Genomic DNA, 15,897 nt, shown 5'->3' with positions numbered 1-15,897 from the left:
CCGCCTGCGGGCACCAGCACCTGGAGGTGGCTGAGCTCTGGTGTTATCGGAGCTGGAAGAATTATAAAAGCTCATGAAAGTCCCAGTGATGGACGCCAGGTAAGCACACTTGCCTCAGATGCTCGTCACAGGTTTGCGTGATACCAGCTCAGACAAGGGTGAGGGAGAGCCACAGCCCTGGCGTGGGGGTCCAGGGAGCTCCCCAGGCCCTGCTGGGGTGGGGAGAGCCAACGCACAGGACAGGGGCAGGCAGGGCTGTGCAAGAACCGTGCTCCATGCCGGTAGCCAGTACCCCAGCCCTGCTGTACCACTGGCTGGTGGGGAGCTTGGGGGGCTGACTTGGGTGCCCATCACCACTGCACCGGGGTCTCCTGGCTGGCAGTCGCTGCTGGCTGGCAGACACAGAGCTATGAGTTGGGAGAGTCCCTAATGTAGCGTGACGGCTCCGCGCATCACACTAATGAGAACAAAGTGGGGCTGCAGCGCGGGGCCCTGTGACCAGGTGTCTGGCAGCTGGCAGGATGCACAGCCATGCACTGGGAGAGTGCCACCAGCCTGGGGGGACCCACAGCCGCCTGCGTGGGCCAGCTCATGCAGGGCTGTGGCCACCACCAGAGCCAGGCTCTTGCCACTGTGCCACCCTCCATCATCTCCCATCAGCCACGGAGCCCATGGAGCCCAGCAGGGTGCCACAGGGTTTGGGTGCACGTCACCCTGGTGTGCTGGAGCTGGGCAGGCATTGCCTGGGGATGCAGGGAGGGCAGAGGCGATGCCCAAGAGGGAGCCACCACCTCCCCTCCTCTCCTCTCTTTGCTCCAGAGTCAACAGCAGAGGATTACAGGGCTGTAAACAAGGGGATCAATGGTGCTGATGGGAACATTTCCTGGTAATAGCTCCGGCCTGTAAAACACAGTGCAGGGGGAGGAAGGGGAGGCTCTGGTCTCTGAGCTGTTAACCCTTCCCAAGCACTGGCATGCGCTGGCTCCTTGGTGGTGATGGCCTGGACTGGGGTTCGCTGTGGCCAGGCTGGGTGCCCCAGGCCAGGCGAGCGCTGGGCACTGCCTGGGGCAGAAGCTGTGCCCCGAGGGCAGCAGTGCCAGTGGCTTGAGGGGCTATCGCAGCCCTGGGTACTTGGGTAACGGGCTGTGGGCCAGGCTGCTGTGCCTCGGCTTGGGCAGGACCCTGAGCAGAGCCGAGGTGATGCGCAGCAGCGCAGTGGTGCGCCTGGCTACGGGGCATGCAGCAAGGTCAGCATTTGTGGGCAGCGGGATGCCGAGCCGGTGATGCCGGAGGAGGTGTGCCAACTTCTGTGGCGGCGTGACACTGGCCTGTGCTGCTGGGAGATGGCTATGAAGAGGCGAGTGTCATCCCAAGGAGGAGCTGCCAGCACTGACGGGAAATGTTAATGCCATCATAGAAGGATGCTCAGCTCAGTCTGTGGCACATGGGAAGACAGGGGCTGCTGCGGGCAGATGGTGAGGTGGGAGTAGCTACCATAGCATCCCCTGGCTCCTGAGCAGGGCAGAGGGTGCCAACAGCCCTTCCTGGCAGCCCAGACTGCAGGGCTTCGGACAAGCGAAGAGGCCTCTTTCTGCTGGTTTTAGGGGAGGGTGCCCAGGCAAGTTTCCTTCACTTTCCTCAGACACCTCCCAGCCCTGCCTGTTCTCTTCACTACCATCCCCCTGGAAGGAATGACTACCCCAGCAAGCTCCAGGCTTTGGCACCAGCCCTGCCCCGAGCTCATCCCCTGCCCATGCCACAGCTGCCCACCTCGCTGCCGCCCACCTTGCTGCCCACCTCCACGCGCAGGCAGCCCTGAGCACGCCACAGCCCTGGCACACACACCTGGCTGTCCCATTACCCCAGCACCGACACCTGTATGTGCCCTGCCCCTGCCTCGGCAGGACTCGCCGTCAGCGGTGCCAGTCCAGGACAGTGCCCCGTTGGCACAGAGCCACACTACCGCATGCCACATGCTGTCCCTACAGCCGGAGCAAGACAGTGGGCAGTGAGTTCCTGGTGCTTGAGCGGATGCCTGCATCCCTCAGTGGCCATGGCCTGGCCACCGTGCCCTCCACCCGCCCTGCTCGGGGCTGGCAGGTAAATGTCAGCCTATTTTTATCTGTTCCCCCACGGGGCGGCTGTTCCTGCCATTCGGATGAGCAGATGTACCTCCATTTCCCAGACCGCTGGGGACCAGGGTTAATCTCTCTGAAATTCACCTTCCTCGCTTCCTGGAGCTGCCCTCCCTGGGGCTGGCAGTGGGAGGTCACGGACTAATCCTCCCAAAAATGAGCCGGGCTGCGGTGCGCTCTCCATGTCACAGCGTGGCAGCTCCCGAGAATATCACCTTCGGGCAGGGAGAGGGCTGCCTCCTGCCCAAAGCTCAGCCAGGCTGCACGGGTCTGGGAGGATGGAGAAGGTGCTGAGATGGAGCAGGGATGTGCCATGAGGTTTGCTTGGCGCTGGCTCACTGTGGGGCTGGGGCTGTGGGACTTGGAGGACAACCCAGGCAGTACTGAACAGCATCAGTGCAACGTGTAGCCAGCAGCACAGGTGACAGGGCTGCAGCTGGAACACCCCTGGTGAGCACCACCTGTGTAATTATACCTGTTTCCAGTGGTTTTCCCAGCGGGTGCAGTCCAAGGCACTGCGGAGGGGTTGGCATGGCGGCCATGGCCACGCACTGAGTGACGGTGCGTGTAATGGCAGGGCTGGCAGGTAACAGCAGCCTTGGAGCCCATCAATAATCCCCCTCCCTGATGGATGCTGCCCTCATCTCTCCTGGCACAGCCAGCCATTACTTACGGCAACACTTGCCACTCTACCCACCATGCCGGCACCGGCAGTGCTGGGGCTTTTGGCAGGATGAGGAGGCAGCTGTGCAGGTCATCCGGGCACCCTCACCTTCACTTCCACCTTCGTGCCTCAGACGAAAGCAGATATTTTAATGTTCTATTAATAGTTTTACCCCCTTAAATTATTGATCTGAATTTACAGCCAGAGATGCCAGCTTAACAACAGGCTTTCTTGGGAATCAATCTGCGATCTGGCACAGGAGACTGGGGGCAGAGGAGAGGGTGGGGGCTAGAGCCGTCCAGACTGGGGGCATGGTGCAGGGCTGGGCATGGGGGGCAGCACGGGCGTGGATTTCCTGGCACCCTGCTCACCTCCCACCTCTGCTGAGCTGTCTCAGGATGATGCTCTTGGTGCTTTTCCTCCGTGAACGCAGATCCCAGGCCCTTCCTTCCTGGCTGGCAGGTGCCAGCAGGCCCTGGCAGCCAGTGGGGATGGCATCGCTATCTCTGCTGCCCAGACGCTGCCAGCGGGAGCATCTGTGCTCCAGCTCACCTCCGTGAATTATTTAGCCTTCCCGGTGCGGCGGGAAGACGATAATGTCGGAACCAGGGATGGATGGGGAGCTGGGGATGCAGGGCAGCCGGCAGCGAGCTGCTCCTGCCCACGTTTGGCATCTGTGCCACTCCTCGGATGCGTCTCTCTGCAGCCAGGCTGGCTTTGGGGATGGGACTGACCCCTCCAGATGAGCTGTCATGGGGCTGCAATCCCAGAGTTGGCAGGACACACGTGACTGACACAGCAGAGGAGCGTGTCACCTCTCCAGCGAACACCCCAGGTTGTCCCCAAGGGTGCAGGCGGGCCAGGACGGCAGGCAGGGAGCGGAGGCGGGCAAAGGTGGCAGGGCCAGGCATGGTGCTCCGGAGCAGGGCTGACATAGCGGAGAGGGCGGAGGGGTGGGGGGGGTGCATGCGCAGGTGGGGGAGCCCCGGGGCCTCTCGAGGCTGATTGCGGATCCGCCTGGCAGGGGATGCGGAACCTGCCGAAATAGCGGATTTAATTATCTCCGCGGAGCAGCGGGAAACCAGCAAGCGGGGAGGGGGTGGCGGGTACACAAGGCTGGGGCATCTAGGAGTGGGGGGGGCAGCGAGGGCTTGATCTAGTAGGGCTGTGCCCCCCACAGCCTTCAGCCCCATGGCAGCCACCCGCCGCTCCCATGCTGAGAGCCCCCTCCCGTCTCCCTTGCAGGAGGGGCACAGCCCATGCTGCGGAGCAACCCCCCCAGTCAGGGTCCCCATGTGGTGCTGGGGACCCCCTCAGCTGTGCACACCCCTGCAGCCCCCTCCCCAACCCCAGCCCTGCTCAGTATGCTGTACGCTCCCTCTGGGCACTGGGCAGGAACTCTTCATTTCACACATCGTTTCCTGCTGCTGCTGCAGAGCCACCCGCAGTCCTGTCCCCGTCCCCCACCGACTGGCCCCCATCCCATCTCATTCATCCCATCCCATCCCCTCGGCATCAGCCCCTCAGTTGATGTCCGTGTGCCCTGGCACTGCCAGTGGCCATCACATGCTGTTCCCTGGCACCGTCCCTTTGTCATCACCTGCCATCCCCATACACTCAGCCCTAATCCCTGGCGCCATGCCTCAGCCCTTATCACTGCCTGCCATCCCTGTCCCCTTGGCTCCTCCAGTCCCCCATTGTCCCCCATGGCCCCTCTCCTTGCCCAGGGGTGCTCCCCACTGCCAGCCCAGCCAAACTCACCCTGCTCCCTCTGCTCTGATCCCCAGCTAGGGAAAACCCTGCTGTTCTCCCAGGAACCGGGCCCTGGCATCCCAGCCAGCCTGGACCTAGGGTGCTCCTTGTTGCCCCAGCTGCTGCAGCACAGAAGGGTGCCTGGCTCTGGGGGTCCCCAGGTCTGGAAGAGTTAACAAGCAGGGCTGACTTGCCCACCTCACCAGGCAGGAGGGGCTGGGAGATGAGGGAGCAACCAGGAGTGATCAATACCATGTGCTGGAGCTGCGCACAAATCGCAGCTCGGAGCCATAAATCTCCCTCCCGTCACACGCGATGAGGATGAGAGGGGAGCTTATCTCCTGGCTGCGGCGCTGCCAGCTGCTCCTCCTACACGCGCCCGGCCGCATGCCGCTGTGGGACTGCGCCAAGCCAGCCAGGAGCTGCAGTCCCCCGCCTCACCAGGCACCTCAGGGTGGGTGTCACCTCAGGCGGCCTCCACAGGGTGGGCAGCGGGTCGGTGGCGGGGAGCCTGGTGGCTCCGGGCATGAGTATAGACAGGTTGTGACTGTGGGGAGAGCCTTGGCAGGAGTGGGTGCATGAGTTCAACCGAGGGCTGGTGGCCGGGGTGATAGGCTGGCTCTAGGCAAGACATCCCAGCCCAACTGAAGCTGCCCTGGCTCTCTGGCTGCTGCTGGGATGAATCATCTGGGGGGAGTGGGTCACCTGCCGGCCTCCCCGGTCCTGGTCCCAGCCACCTTGGCAGCAGGGCTCAGCAGCAGCATCCGCCACCCTTTCTCAGCCTCTCCCAGCACAGTGGCAAGGCTGTCACTGCTCGGCTTTCTGCAAGGAAAGAGCAGCATGGGGGATGTCCAAGGGCTTGGGGAGGGACAGACAGCACCAGGACTCAGCAGAGTCCAAGCCAGATGCCAGCTGACCACTGTCCAAGCACCAAATGCTCTGGGCAGGCTCGGACTGTAGACATGTGGCAAGCAGACTGCTGCTGGCATCTGACCAGGTTCAATTTCATCTGCCCAACCCAAGGAAATCCCCATCTCAGCCCGGTCTAGAAAGCACCAGCGCCTGGTGCAGCAGGCAGACAGGCTGTGCATGCAACCCACCCCACGGCACAGCATGGCCGGTCACTCGCTAGAGTTGAGGTGAGGCCAGGGCTGCCCAGAGTATCCCCAGCCAAGCCAACCAACGTCCCCATGTCCAGAGGAGGATATACATGGCTCCTGCCAGACAGAGCCCAGCCCTGTGCAGACAGTGCTGGGCAGTGGTGGCCTGGCCAGGGGAGGACAAGGACCCATCACTGGGTGCTGCCCGGACCCAAACAGGAGGTAGTCCTGGCTGCCAATGTTGCATCAGCCATGAGCTGAGCCCCTGAAGCAGGCAGGGATGGATGCCAGGACCCTGTGCCTCCCCAGGATCTCCCAACAAGCCTGCTCAGGAGCAAAGGGCTGTGCAATCAGCAAGCTGAGCCAGGATTGATGTATTGATCCAGCATTCATAGGGGCAGGAGCTGGGAGGGGCTGGGGCTTTGATCAGCCTCCCGCCGATGAGGTGGACAGCAAAGACTGGTGCGTGGGCAGCGGTGGCTTCAGCAGTGGGGAAATCTGTCCGGCCAGGCAAGGCCTGGACTGGGGGCTGCCTGAGGAGCTGGGGATGGGCTTGGGCAGCCAGAACTAGCACCTCCAGCCTTTCCGGTGGTTCTGGGCAGGGGAAAGGGCTGACAGGGGCCAGGGCATCCCTGGATGGAGCTGATGCTAGGAGGCAGCGGGTGCCACGAGGGTGGGCAGACGGTGTCCCTTTCTGTGCTGTTGGCACTGGGGCATCCGCCATCCCCAGGAGAAGCAGCATCCATCCCTGGAGGCGTTCAAGGCCAGGCTGGATGAGGCTTTGAGCAACCTGGTTTAGTGGAAGATGTCCCTGCCTCTGGCAGGGGGGTTGAAACTAGATGATCTTTAAGGTCCTGTCCAACCAAACCATTTTAACGATTCTATGGTTTTATGATGGGCAGCGTCGTGGGGCAGTGTGGGCCCCATGGCTGTACTCAGCTCTGCCTCCAAGGTGGAGAAGCGAGAGGTGAAGGCAGTAGGGCAGATGTTAGTGCAGCTGCTAAGCAGGGGTGACAGGTGGGATAAACGAGCCCGGGCTCTCCAGGGGCCAGTAAATTAGAATCAATAGGAAGGCAGGATAATTATTTGTTTGATATCACCTGTTAATTAACTGGGCTGATGTGTGTGATGGGGAGTGGCAGGAGCCCCTCCACCTGCTCAGCTGGTCTTCTCCATGAGGGCTTGGAACAAAGTGCGGGAGTCCCGTCCCCACCAGTGCAGCATCCACCCTCTCTCTTGGCAGCGGAGCAGGACAGGGTCAGGAGGGGACAGCGTGCCAGAGCTCCTGCAACGGCCTGAACACCTGCAACAGTGCATGAGGCGGGGAAGGAGCATGCGTGGAGACATTGCACAGCCGGAGGGCCAGCAGTGTGCACAGTCCCCTGGCTCAGCTTCCCCTCCCTGCACTGGGAGGCTGCAGGGAGCAGGGGCCTGGGGCTGCGGGCACCGCCGGACCTCAGCTCCCGCACCTCCCGGGCTGCTGCGGTACCAGTGTGGGCCATGTGCCTACTCCACCAGTCAAGCGTCCCTCTGACCAGAGCTACCTCTGTGGGCTACCTCCATCTCCCGTCCCCAGAGCAGATGGTGGCCACCCCAGCAGGGCCTCTGGCTGGGTGCTCGCTCACCCACGTGTCGCCCACATTCCCAGTACACGTCCTTGGTCCTGCTTCGCCTGCGTCCTGCTGGGCTCGCACGTGTCCTTGGCCAGGAACGGCTGTGAGCGCAGCTGGCTGGAGATGCGTCCCGAGGCAGCGGCACCTTCACCGGGGTGCGGGCGCAGAAACCGTCTCCGGGCCCCCACTGGCAGGGTGCGAGGCTGCACCCGCTCCACAGCCCTGCCTCGGCCCCCCGGCCCCAGGCAGCACCACCACCTCCCTCTGTTTTTTTTTAAAGAATAACATTTCTGCTAAATACTTTAATCAGATTAGTAGCAGTGTGTCTGCAGTGCTGTTAAATCAATGCTCCCCAACACATCTCGGCGGCTAGAAATCAATTACTGTTTAAGCCGTGCCTTGGTCCTGGCCTGCGATCAATATGGGAGATGTATTACTCTCCCAGAGTCTTCCCACTAAAACCTTTCATTTGTATAACAGGAGCTCAGGCAATGTGCCGGTGCCCTCCTGTCCTGCCTGCTCCCCGGGAACCCAGCAGCCCCGTCCCAGCCCCAAACTGGGCAGCTGCTGGGGATTAACTGGCTCGGGGGGCTGCGTGCCACTGGGTTCCACTGGGTTAGGACAGTCCCTGCTCCATGGGGAGATGTGCAAGACTGGGCCAGCATGAAGAGGACCCCTACACACTGGGGTGGCAGGTTAGACCCATGGGCAGGGCTGCCTGGAGCCCCCAGAGCTGCCTGGCCCCCACTGCCCCATGCCCGGATCCCCTGGCTGCCCCATGCCTGCTGCACTGGCTTCTGCCCATCCCTGCATCCCCAACCAGGGCACTGCCAGACTCAGGCACCCCACAAGGAGAGTACCACTGTGCCCCCTCTTGCCTCTGTCCCAGAGCTTTGCCCCTCTGCAGCCTCCTCTCCCCACAGGGCTTTTTCCCCCCTCTTCCATTCTTGTCCCATAATTTGAAGAGTGAGCTCATTATTCATGATAAAGATCTTTAATTAGCTGTGAATATTAATGACTTGCTCTGTAATTAATCATGCTTTGCATGCTGGGGAGGGGGTAGCTCCCACCACCATCATGGCTAAGTATGGGTGGGGAGACACAGCGGTGGGAGAAGCTCTGGGGTCTCACCCCATTCTGGGTGGGATGCGGGGCTGGGGAGGTTGTATGGGATGCCAAGCTGAGACCCTGCATCTAGGGCAGGTGCCACCAGCCTGTCCTACTGCTTTGGGGTCAGCACCCCAGCCTGCCCCATGTGACGATGGGGAGAAGCTGGTCTTCCATAAACACAGCAGCAGCTTCCCAGCTGGGGGTCCAGCCTCTCACCCTGCTCCCTGCCCTGGTCCTGCTTCAAGAGCTGGAGGCAGCCTTGGCTGTGCTGAGATCTCTTTCCCTGCCCAGCTCCTGGGGGTGCCTGGTGAGGGATGAAAAGTGGCTTTCAAGGCATTGTGTCCTATTCTGTCCCACGCAGTGGGCTCCAGCAGGCTCCAGGCAGGACCCAGCCACTGGCCAGAGCACCTACCTGCGCAGGGCAGATCTGCATTTCCCAAATCCCAGTCTCACCCCTACGCAGCTGTGGGTGCCCTGCCTGAAGCAGGCAGGCATCATCCTGCCTGCAGCTCCCTGCACTCTCTGCCTGCCTGTACATCGCCTTTGCCCCTCAACTCCTGCTGGCAGGGAATTTGCACAGTCCCAAGCTCTGGCTGGTTGCCCCAAATGTGGCTCTCACCTTCCCTGCACCGAGAGGAAACTGAGGCACGGGGCTGGCAGTGCAGGGAGAGTCCTCGTGCTGGCATCACATGCCTGTCCCCATCCTGGCATGACAGTGACATCCCAGGTGGCAGGTGGGGGTGCCAAGTTTGGGTGCTCCAGCTGTGGCGCCCGTTGCCCACCAGAGTCCTCCCCCTGTCCACGCCAAGTGCTCCCGCGAGGGCAGAGTTTGCTTAAACAGAGACAGATTTAACTATTTCCATTACAGCTAAATGATGAGGCCCATAAACTTTATGGCTCCATGAGCGCAAGAGCGGCTCTAATGGCCTTTGCCATCTGGAGGAGACGGCTCCGTGGGGGACTCGCCGCCTGCCTGCCTGCCCGCCGCCAGGACCCGCGCACTGAGCCAGCACCTTCCCGGCATCAGCCCTGGTGCGGGGCTGCGACATCCGTGGGTGGCACGATGCTGCGGGGGTGGCTGCATTTGACCCGGGTGTGATCCTGCCGTGGAGCAGATGAGCTGGACATGAAGGTGGCCGGTATAACACTAGTGCTTGTGGAGGTCCGCAGCCCTGCCTGCACCCACACTGCAGTGTGGTGGTGGGACGGCACCCCTGGGTGCCTCTTCCTCCCGCCCTCTGCACCGCTGCTCTGCAGGGGAGGCCTGGGGGTAGGTACTCGCTTTGGTCCTGCCTGCGCCTCCAAATGCTGTGGCCTCCGGCATGCTCTCCACCACTTCTCCATTGATGCTGTGCTGCAGGATCTGTCCCCGGCAGGAGCAGGCAGGCTGCCTGGCCAGGCAGTGCTCTGCACGCCCGACTGCCCCTGAATAGCCCCTGCCCGATGCCTGCTGGCTGCTGATTGTGGCGGGGACTTGGGGGAAGCTCTGGGGTGCCCACACTGATCAGCCCCTACAAAAGGCTGATGGCGATATCGCTGCCATCCATGCAGGGATGATGCTGGGCTGGCGGTTCAGGCAGGGTGCTGTGGGCACAGCCCTCTGCTCTGAAGGGGTGGAGGGACAGACGGGTGCAGTTTAGGACACGCAGACCATTGCCTCCGTGCTGCTAATCTCTGATTTTCATGGCTCCTGTGGCAGCACCGCCATGGTGCAGAGCATCCCCCCAAGATTGCGGGCCGGGCTTGCCATGGGGGAGCAGAGGCAGTGGGTGCGTGGGTGCATGGCTACCACTGGTCAGGGCAGGAGGGCTCTAGGGCTGCCAGCTGCTGGCTCCGTGCTTCGAGCGAGGGCTGCTGGCACGGTGCTGCAGCAGAGGATTAGGTTTGGTGCAGGAGAGCCAGGCGAGATGCTTTGAAGTCTCATGAATATGAATCAGTGGCTTGGGGCGGGAGCGGAGGGTCTACTGCTAATCTCTCCCTTGCCATGGTGACAGGTGTGACAAACAGCATGGAGGCTGGGAGGCGAGGGCAGGGAGCAGGCAGGGGACAAGGGATGGGGCTGCCTTGCTTGCACAAAGGGCAGCCCAGGCGAATGGGGGCAGGCAGTTGGAGTGTGGCGAGGTTCCGCACTTCGGACTCTGCAGTGCACCCCAAGGAGCCTTCCCCATCCTTGTGCCCATCCCAGCTTCCCATCTCCCCACCCCAACAGGGTGTTGTCCCCATGGATGCTGGCACCTTGCTGGGCTGCAGGCCCCGCGGCAGAGGTGGCACCATGGCCACTGGCAGTGCCTGGCTGGCACTGAGGGTGCCCGAGCTTGTCACCAGTGGCCAGGCAGGGAGCGCAGCGAAGGCAAGGACACCGTCCCTTGGGACCAGCCATGCAGGCAGCTGGTGGCTGCCTCAGCTCAGCCCTGCTGGGTGATCAGGCAGGGGTGCAGGCACAGCTGGGGCTGGAGGGACCACAGCTGGGCAAGGATCCTGCCCCTGTTCCCAGCTCATCCCACCACCCGCCCAGCCCTGTACGAGCTGTTAGAGCCCCTGTGGGTCATGGCCGGGTCCCATTGATCCAGGCCCTGGTGCCATCAGCTCAGCGGTGCTGTGGCCCTGCCTGCCATACCTCAGGCTCCATGGAGATGTCATGTTTGGGTCCTCTCTTCCTGTGACAGCCTGAAGCCCTCGGTGCTCTCCTAGGAGACAGTAACTAGAGCGGACGCTTGCTCCTAGTAGGACGTGACTGGGGCTTGCAGAAGAGTCTCAGAGATCAATTTGGAGGTTGTTTTGATGCTCTCCTGGTTGCAGGACGGCAGTGGCAGCTGCTCGCTCAGCCCAGGGGACCATGCATGGACAAGCACTGGCTGGCGATGCATGGTGGGACTCAGCAAAACTGTTTGGGCTAGTATGAGTCACAGGGCAGGCAGTCGGCTTCACAGCCCCGTGAAGGGCTGTGTGTGCTGGCAGCAAAGACTGCCGTTTGCTCCAAGGGGTGCCCAGAGCTGCCCTCTCTCTCCCAGCCCCATGGCCCTGGAAGCTGTGCCTCCAGGCTGGGGCAGAGCGGTGAGCAGGGGATGCCGTCCTGCTCCAAGGTGCTTGTGGGCGGACAGGGATAGGGGGAGCGAGGGCTGGAGCGACATCGTGGCGGGAAGACAGACAAATGCAGAGCAGATGTTTAATTATCAGCACAGCGTTCTTGAATCCCTGGAAATCTCTGCATCCAAATGTAGATATTTTACGAGAGCATACGCTTTCTGCTGAGAGCTGGAGCCGTAACACAGTGCTCGTAAGCCAGTCGCCCCACCTGCCCGTGGACCGTCTATGGCTGGGGCTGGCATGGTTTGACTCCTGCTGGGGATGAGGTGCCTGTGGAGCAGGAATCGGGCTGGGAGAGCCACCTGGAACTGCGTGCGGCTCTTGGGGACAAAGCGCTGCTGCAGGCTAATGGCCCCAAAGGAACAACACTTCATCCGTTCTGTGGGCATTCCTGCTCTGCAGGGACATGCTGGGACGCAGCTGGCCCTGGCACCCAGCCAGGATCCTGGCCGAGCACTGGGTGGATGATGTGTAAGGTCTAGAAACTGCCTTTTCCACATGTCCATCACCTCTCACAGCAGTCCCTGCTGGCCCAGGCAACTTGTAGACATTTCTTAAAGTCCTTTGAGACCCTGGAGGTCTCTGTTTTATACTGTAAGAATTGCTGGCAAAGGCGTGCATGTCATCCCTGCAGACGGCTGTCTCTCCTGTATCTCACATCCCTGCCATGGCCCTTGGCTGTTCTCTGGCATGCCTGGGGCAGGTGGAGGTCTCTGTCGGCAGGGCAGGAGCTGGGGGAGGCACAGGCAGGGCAGGCAGCAGAGCCACCCAGGGCTCTGGGAAGGCTGCCTGCCCTGCCACAGACCACGTGCTGCTGTAGGTCCGAGCAGGGATGTACCGTAGGCCCCTTGAGACACCCCAGCTCAAGGCTGCAGCCCAACATGGGGCTTGTCCTCCAGCACAGAGCCCAGTGCCATGTCTCTGTAGTCGCATCATGCAGACAAGGCTGGCTGAGGGCAGCCTGGTCTCCCTGCCTGGGCACTCAGGCACAGTGAAGCCAGTCGTGCTGAGTAAAGGAGTCAGCAAGGAGGACTGAGTTCCAGCCTGGTCCTCACCCACAGGAGGTGAAGGGTCACCAGGGTAGAAAGCACTGAAGACCCCTCTGCAGCATGACTGCGAGAGACCCCAGAACCCTGGGGGGAGCCACCCACGTCAGGGCTTTCCTGCAGGAGCCGGTTCGGCACGAGGGCACTGGGCTTCCCTGAATCTCCCCCGCTGTTCTGCGGGGGAGATGTCCGCTCTGATGAAGGGATTTCCAGTGGCGCATCAGGGATGCCGGTGGTCTCTCCCTGCTGCGGCCGGCTCGTCCCTGGCAGCCCAGCCTTCCATCCCCTCTCCGCAGTCCTCCATCCCTGAGACTGTAAACATTTTGGATTCTCTACCTTGCCTGCTCAGGCACCTTGCAGATTCAGGGCATGTTGCTGTCTTAAAACCTATCATCATGTTTCCTGTCACCTCCTGGGGCCCATGAATCTGTGGGCTGATGGCGGAGCTGGGGCTGAAATAACCCTGGGGGGAACGGCTCTGTGCAACCCCCCGCACCACCTCCAGCTCCCGGTGCGGCTCCTCAGCCCGTAGGTTCTGATTGCCCCCAACCCATGGGAAACTGCTCCAGCCCTGCAGGGAGGAGAGCAGTCCGCAGCACGCTGGAACTGGCTGCCCTTCCCCAGATCAGCTGAAGTTCCCAGGACATCCCGGGCATCAAGGTACCGCTTCCAGTCATGCCGGTGCTGTGCCCTGGCTGCCAGCTCTGCCGCTGGGCAGAGCAAAGGGCTCGTCACTCCTGCCAGCCTAATCAGCCAGGACTTAGAGGATGGGACATTCCTCTTGCTGCTGTCACGCTGCTTGGACACGCCGGCTGTATCCCTGTCCCCGGGGAGTGTGGGAATTAGCGATGCCGGTGAGTGCTGGAGCCCTGCCGGCCAGCGGCCAACACAGGCTACACGTGCGGCCGACAGCCCCAAACCCTCATAAATCTCCCTTGCATGGCCGTGGCTCACCTAAGTAGATTTGATTGTCCAAATATTAAAATTAATTTAGGATTGAGTGGTGGCCTGTGCGTGCGCCCCGCTCTCCCGCCTCTCCCCCCGCCGCCACCTCTGCTCCTGCCCAATGCATCATTCCCGGGCCCTGTGCTCTCGCCCCAGCCGGGGACGCCGGGAACCGGGATAAATCATCCTGCCGCCGCACTCAAAGACGAGCCGATTGCTTGCTCGGCGGCTGGGGATCGCAGGGGAAATCACACCGCGTGCCGCCCGCTCCGTGCCGGGGGCGGGGGAGACGCCACGCTTAGGCAGAGATTTATTTATTTGATTTTACTGGGCTGGGATTTTTTTTTTTTTTCATCTCTCAAACGCCCACCAGGGAATTGCAGCCCCTAGAATATTAATGCCACACAGGACGCTGGCTCATTAAAATGTCACCTGGCTGTAATTTCTCCTGCGCTTATTATTCCCCGGGGAGTGTGAGCTCCCATCCCTCCCCGCTTGCGGTGGACCCGGCACGCGGGGCAGCCCTGCCTGTCCCCTTTGCCGCAGCATGAGTGCTACTCCATCACGTTACCCAAAAATGTTCCTGGCCCTCTTCCACCACCGCAGCGGTGGGCTGCGCCACCTCCAGCATCTCCTGCGGAGCTGAATCCCGCAGACCGATGCTGGGAGAGCCCCGCGCCACCGGCACGGTGCAAACCCAGCCTGTGCAGCGCGAGGGACGAGGGGTGCTGGTGTGGGCAGGGGTGGGCCAGGCAGCAGGCAGTGCCGGTGCGGGCTGTGGGCAGGGTGGCACAGGGAACAGCTGCCTTAAGGAAACTTTGGCTCAGTTCCTGCAAATTAATGTTTTTTTCCCAAACAGTTTCCCGGCGCTAAGCGCGACGCGGGGAGCAATTATCTTTAGTGTCGATGTTATTACCATAAAAATTGCATTGAGGACTTTTCTCCTCCGATTAGAAAGTTAACGATCATCACTGCCTTCATTGTTCCCCGCACCGTGCTCGCTCTAATAAAGAGTCTGTGCACTTTACTTTTCACTTAGCATGAAAATTACCCAGCTGCTGCTGTGCGCGGCTGTGCAGCCCCCGCGCTCGCCTCCCGGTGACGGGCTCCTGGCAGGTACCGGTGGGGAGCAGCCACCGGCACGCCGGCGATGGATGGGCCAACCTTCGGGCTTCCCCGCGCAGTGGGAACCAGGGGTCAGCTCGGGGCAGGAGATGCTGGCATTGGGGCTGCCCGCCCCATGTGTGTGCCATGAGTGTACCTCAGGGATGCTTTTCCATGTGCTCTCCTCCCGGGATGTACTGTCAGCGGTCCCTACCGATGCCCATCCATTGGGCATCCTCGGCCCCCTGAAACCCAAATCCATGGAGGATCATCCTTGCATCCCTCACTGAGGGCTTGGAGGGGCTGGGATGGGTCCAGTTCTGCGGTGGTGACTGTGCTCTCAGTGCAAGCCTCCGCCACAGCTCTCCATCCTCAGCCGAGCTGAGGGTCCCTCCTGGCCACGCTCCCGACACGTCTCATGGGTGAGGGACAAGGGGTGAGCCCTGCTGCTGCCAGCTGCTTGCCTGCACTGTTGTGCCGGCAGCGCGGCATCGCTGCGCACAGTGAGCCAGTGCTGTGCCTGCCTGTGGACATCCAGCCTCCGGCACTTGCCGTCAGTCGCACCGCCTGTGATTTTCACAGGGAATATTTGTATCGCTTTGCTCGATATCAGCATAGCTCTTTAAATTCTCCAAGTGCTGTAAAAATCTTAGCTAATCTTCAGAGAGCATTTTTTTTTTTCTGAAGCTCTTCATTACTCCCTAATTGTTCAAACTTCTCTTCTTTTCCTTCTGATTAAAAGCAGATTTTAAAAGTGCAGTTCAGTTTCTCAGCTATTTTCAAGTCAAATGGATTCCATCCCCCTCTCCATGTATTAATAACCTGTTCTCGTGCATCCCCCAGTGAGCCAGTAAAAGCCCTTCTGAGCAGAGACAAGGTGACAGCAGTGCTCCGGAGGGAGCGATTGGAAGGGGGTTACAGCTTGGAGGGAGAGAGAGCCATCCATCCAGCTATCTATCATCCACCCCGCTATCATCCATCTACCAGAGAAATAACATTTGCAATTCCGCTTTAGCTCTTCCTAATAATCATTAATATTTTTTTTTTTACCTTTCCAACCAGTAGCAGGAGGACACTCAGGGTTTGGGGTGCCGGCAGCACCGTGGGGGTAGGGAGGTGTGACGGAAAGGGGGGTAGGATGGGTGGATGCACTGCCAGGGAGCTGGATGAGGGAAAAGCAGGAGACAGCGCCCAGCACACCCAGCAGCAGGAGGGCACATGTGCCGGGCTGGAGAAGTGTCTTTCCAAGGGAATCATGGGATGCGGGGACTCTGGGGGTGAAGAAGTGGCACGCTGCTCCCTGGGCTCTGCTCACTGATGAGATGAGCCTGGCACTGGTCC

General features: G+C 61.1%; 1 protein-coding gene across 1 annotated transcript in view; it reads left to right on the top strand.

The window, feature by feature from the left end:
• ASIC4 (acid sensing ion channel subunit family member 4) overlaps positions 1–15,897 on the top strand; it is a 63,214-nt gene that overhangs the window by 1,266 nt on the left and 46,051 nt on the right. The gene's annotated exons all lie outside the window — the stretch shown is intronic.

The sequence above is a fragment of the Tauraco erythrolophus genome, chromosome 8 (genome assembly GCF_009769465.1).
Source record: "Tauraco erythrolophus isolate bTauEry1 chromosome 8, bTauEry1.pri, whole genome shotgun sequence".
In the NCBI taxonomy this organism is placed as follows: domain Eukaryota; kingdom Metazoa; phylum Chordata; class Aves; order Musophagiformes; family Musophagidae; genus Tauraco; species Tauraco erythrolophus.
The sequence above is the reverse complement of the archived record's forward strand: the minus strand, read 5'-3'. Positions and strand labels throughout refer to the sequence as shown.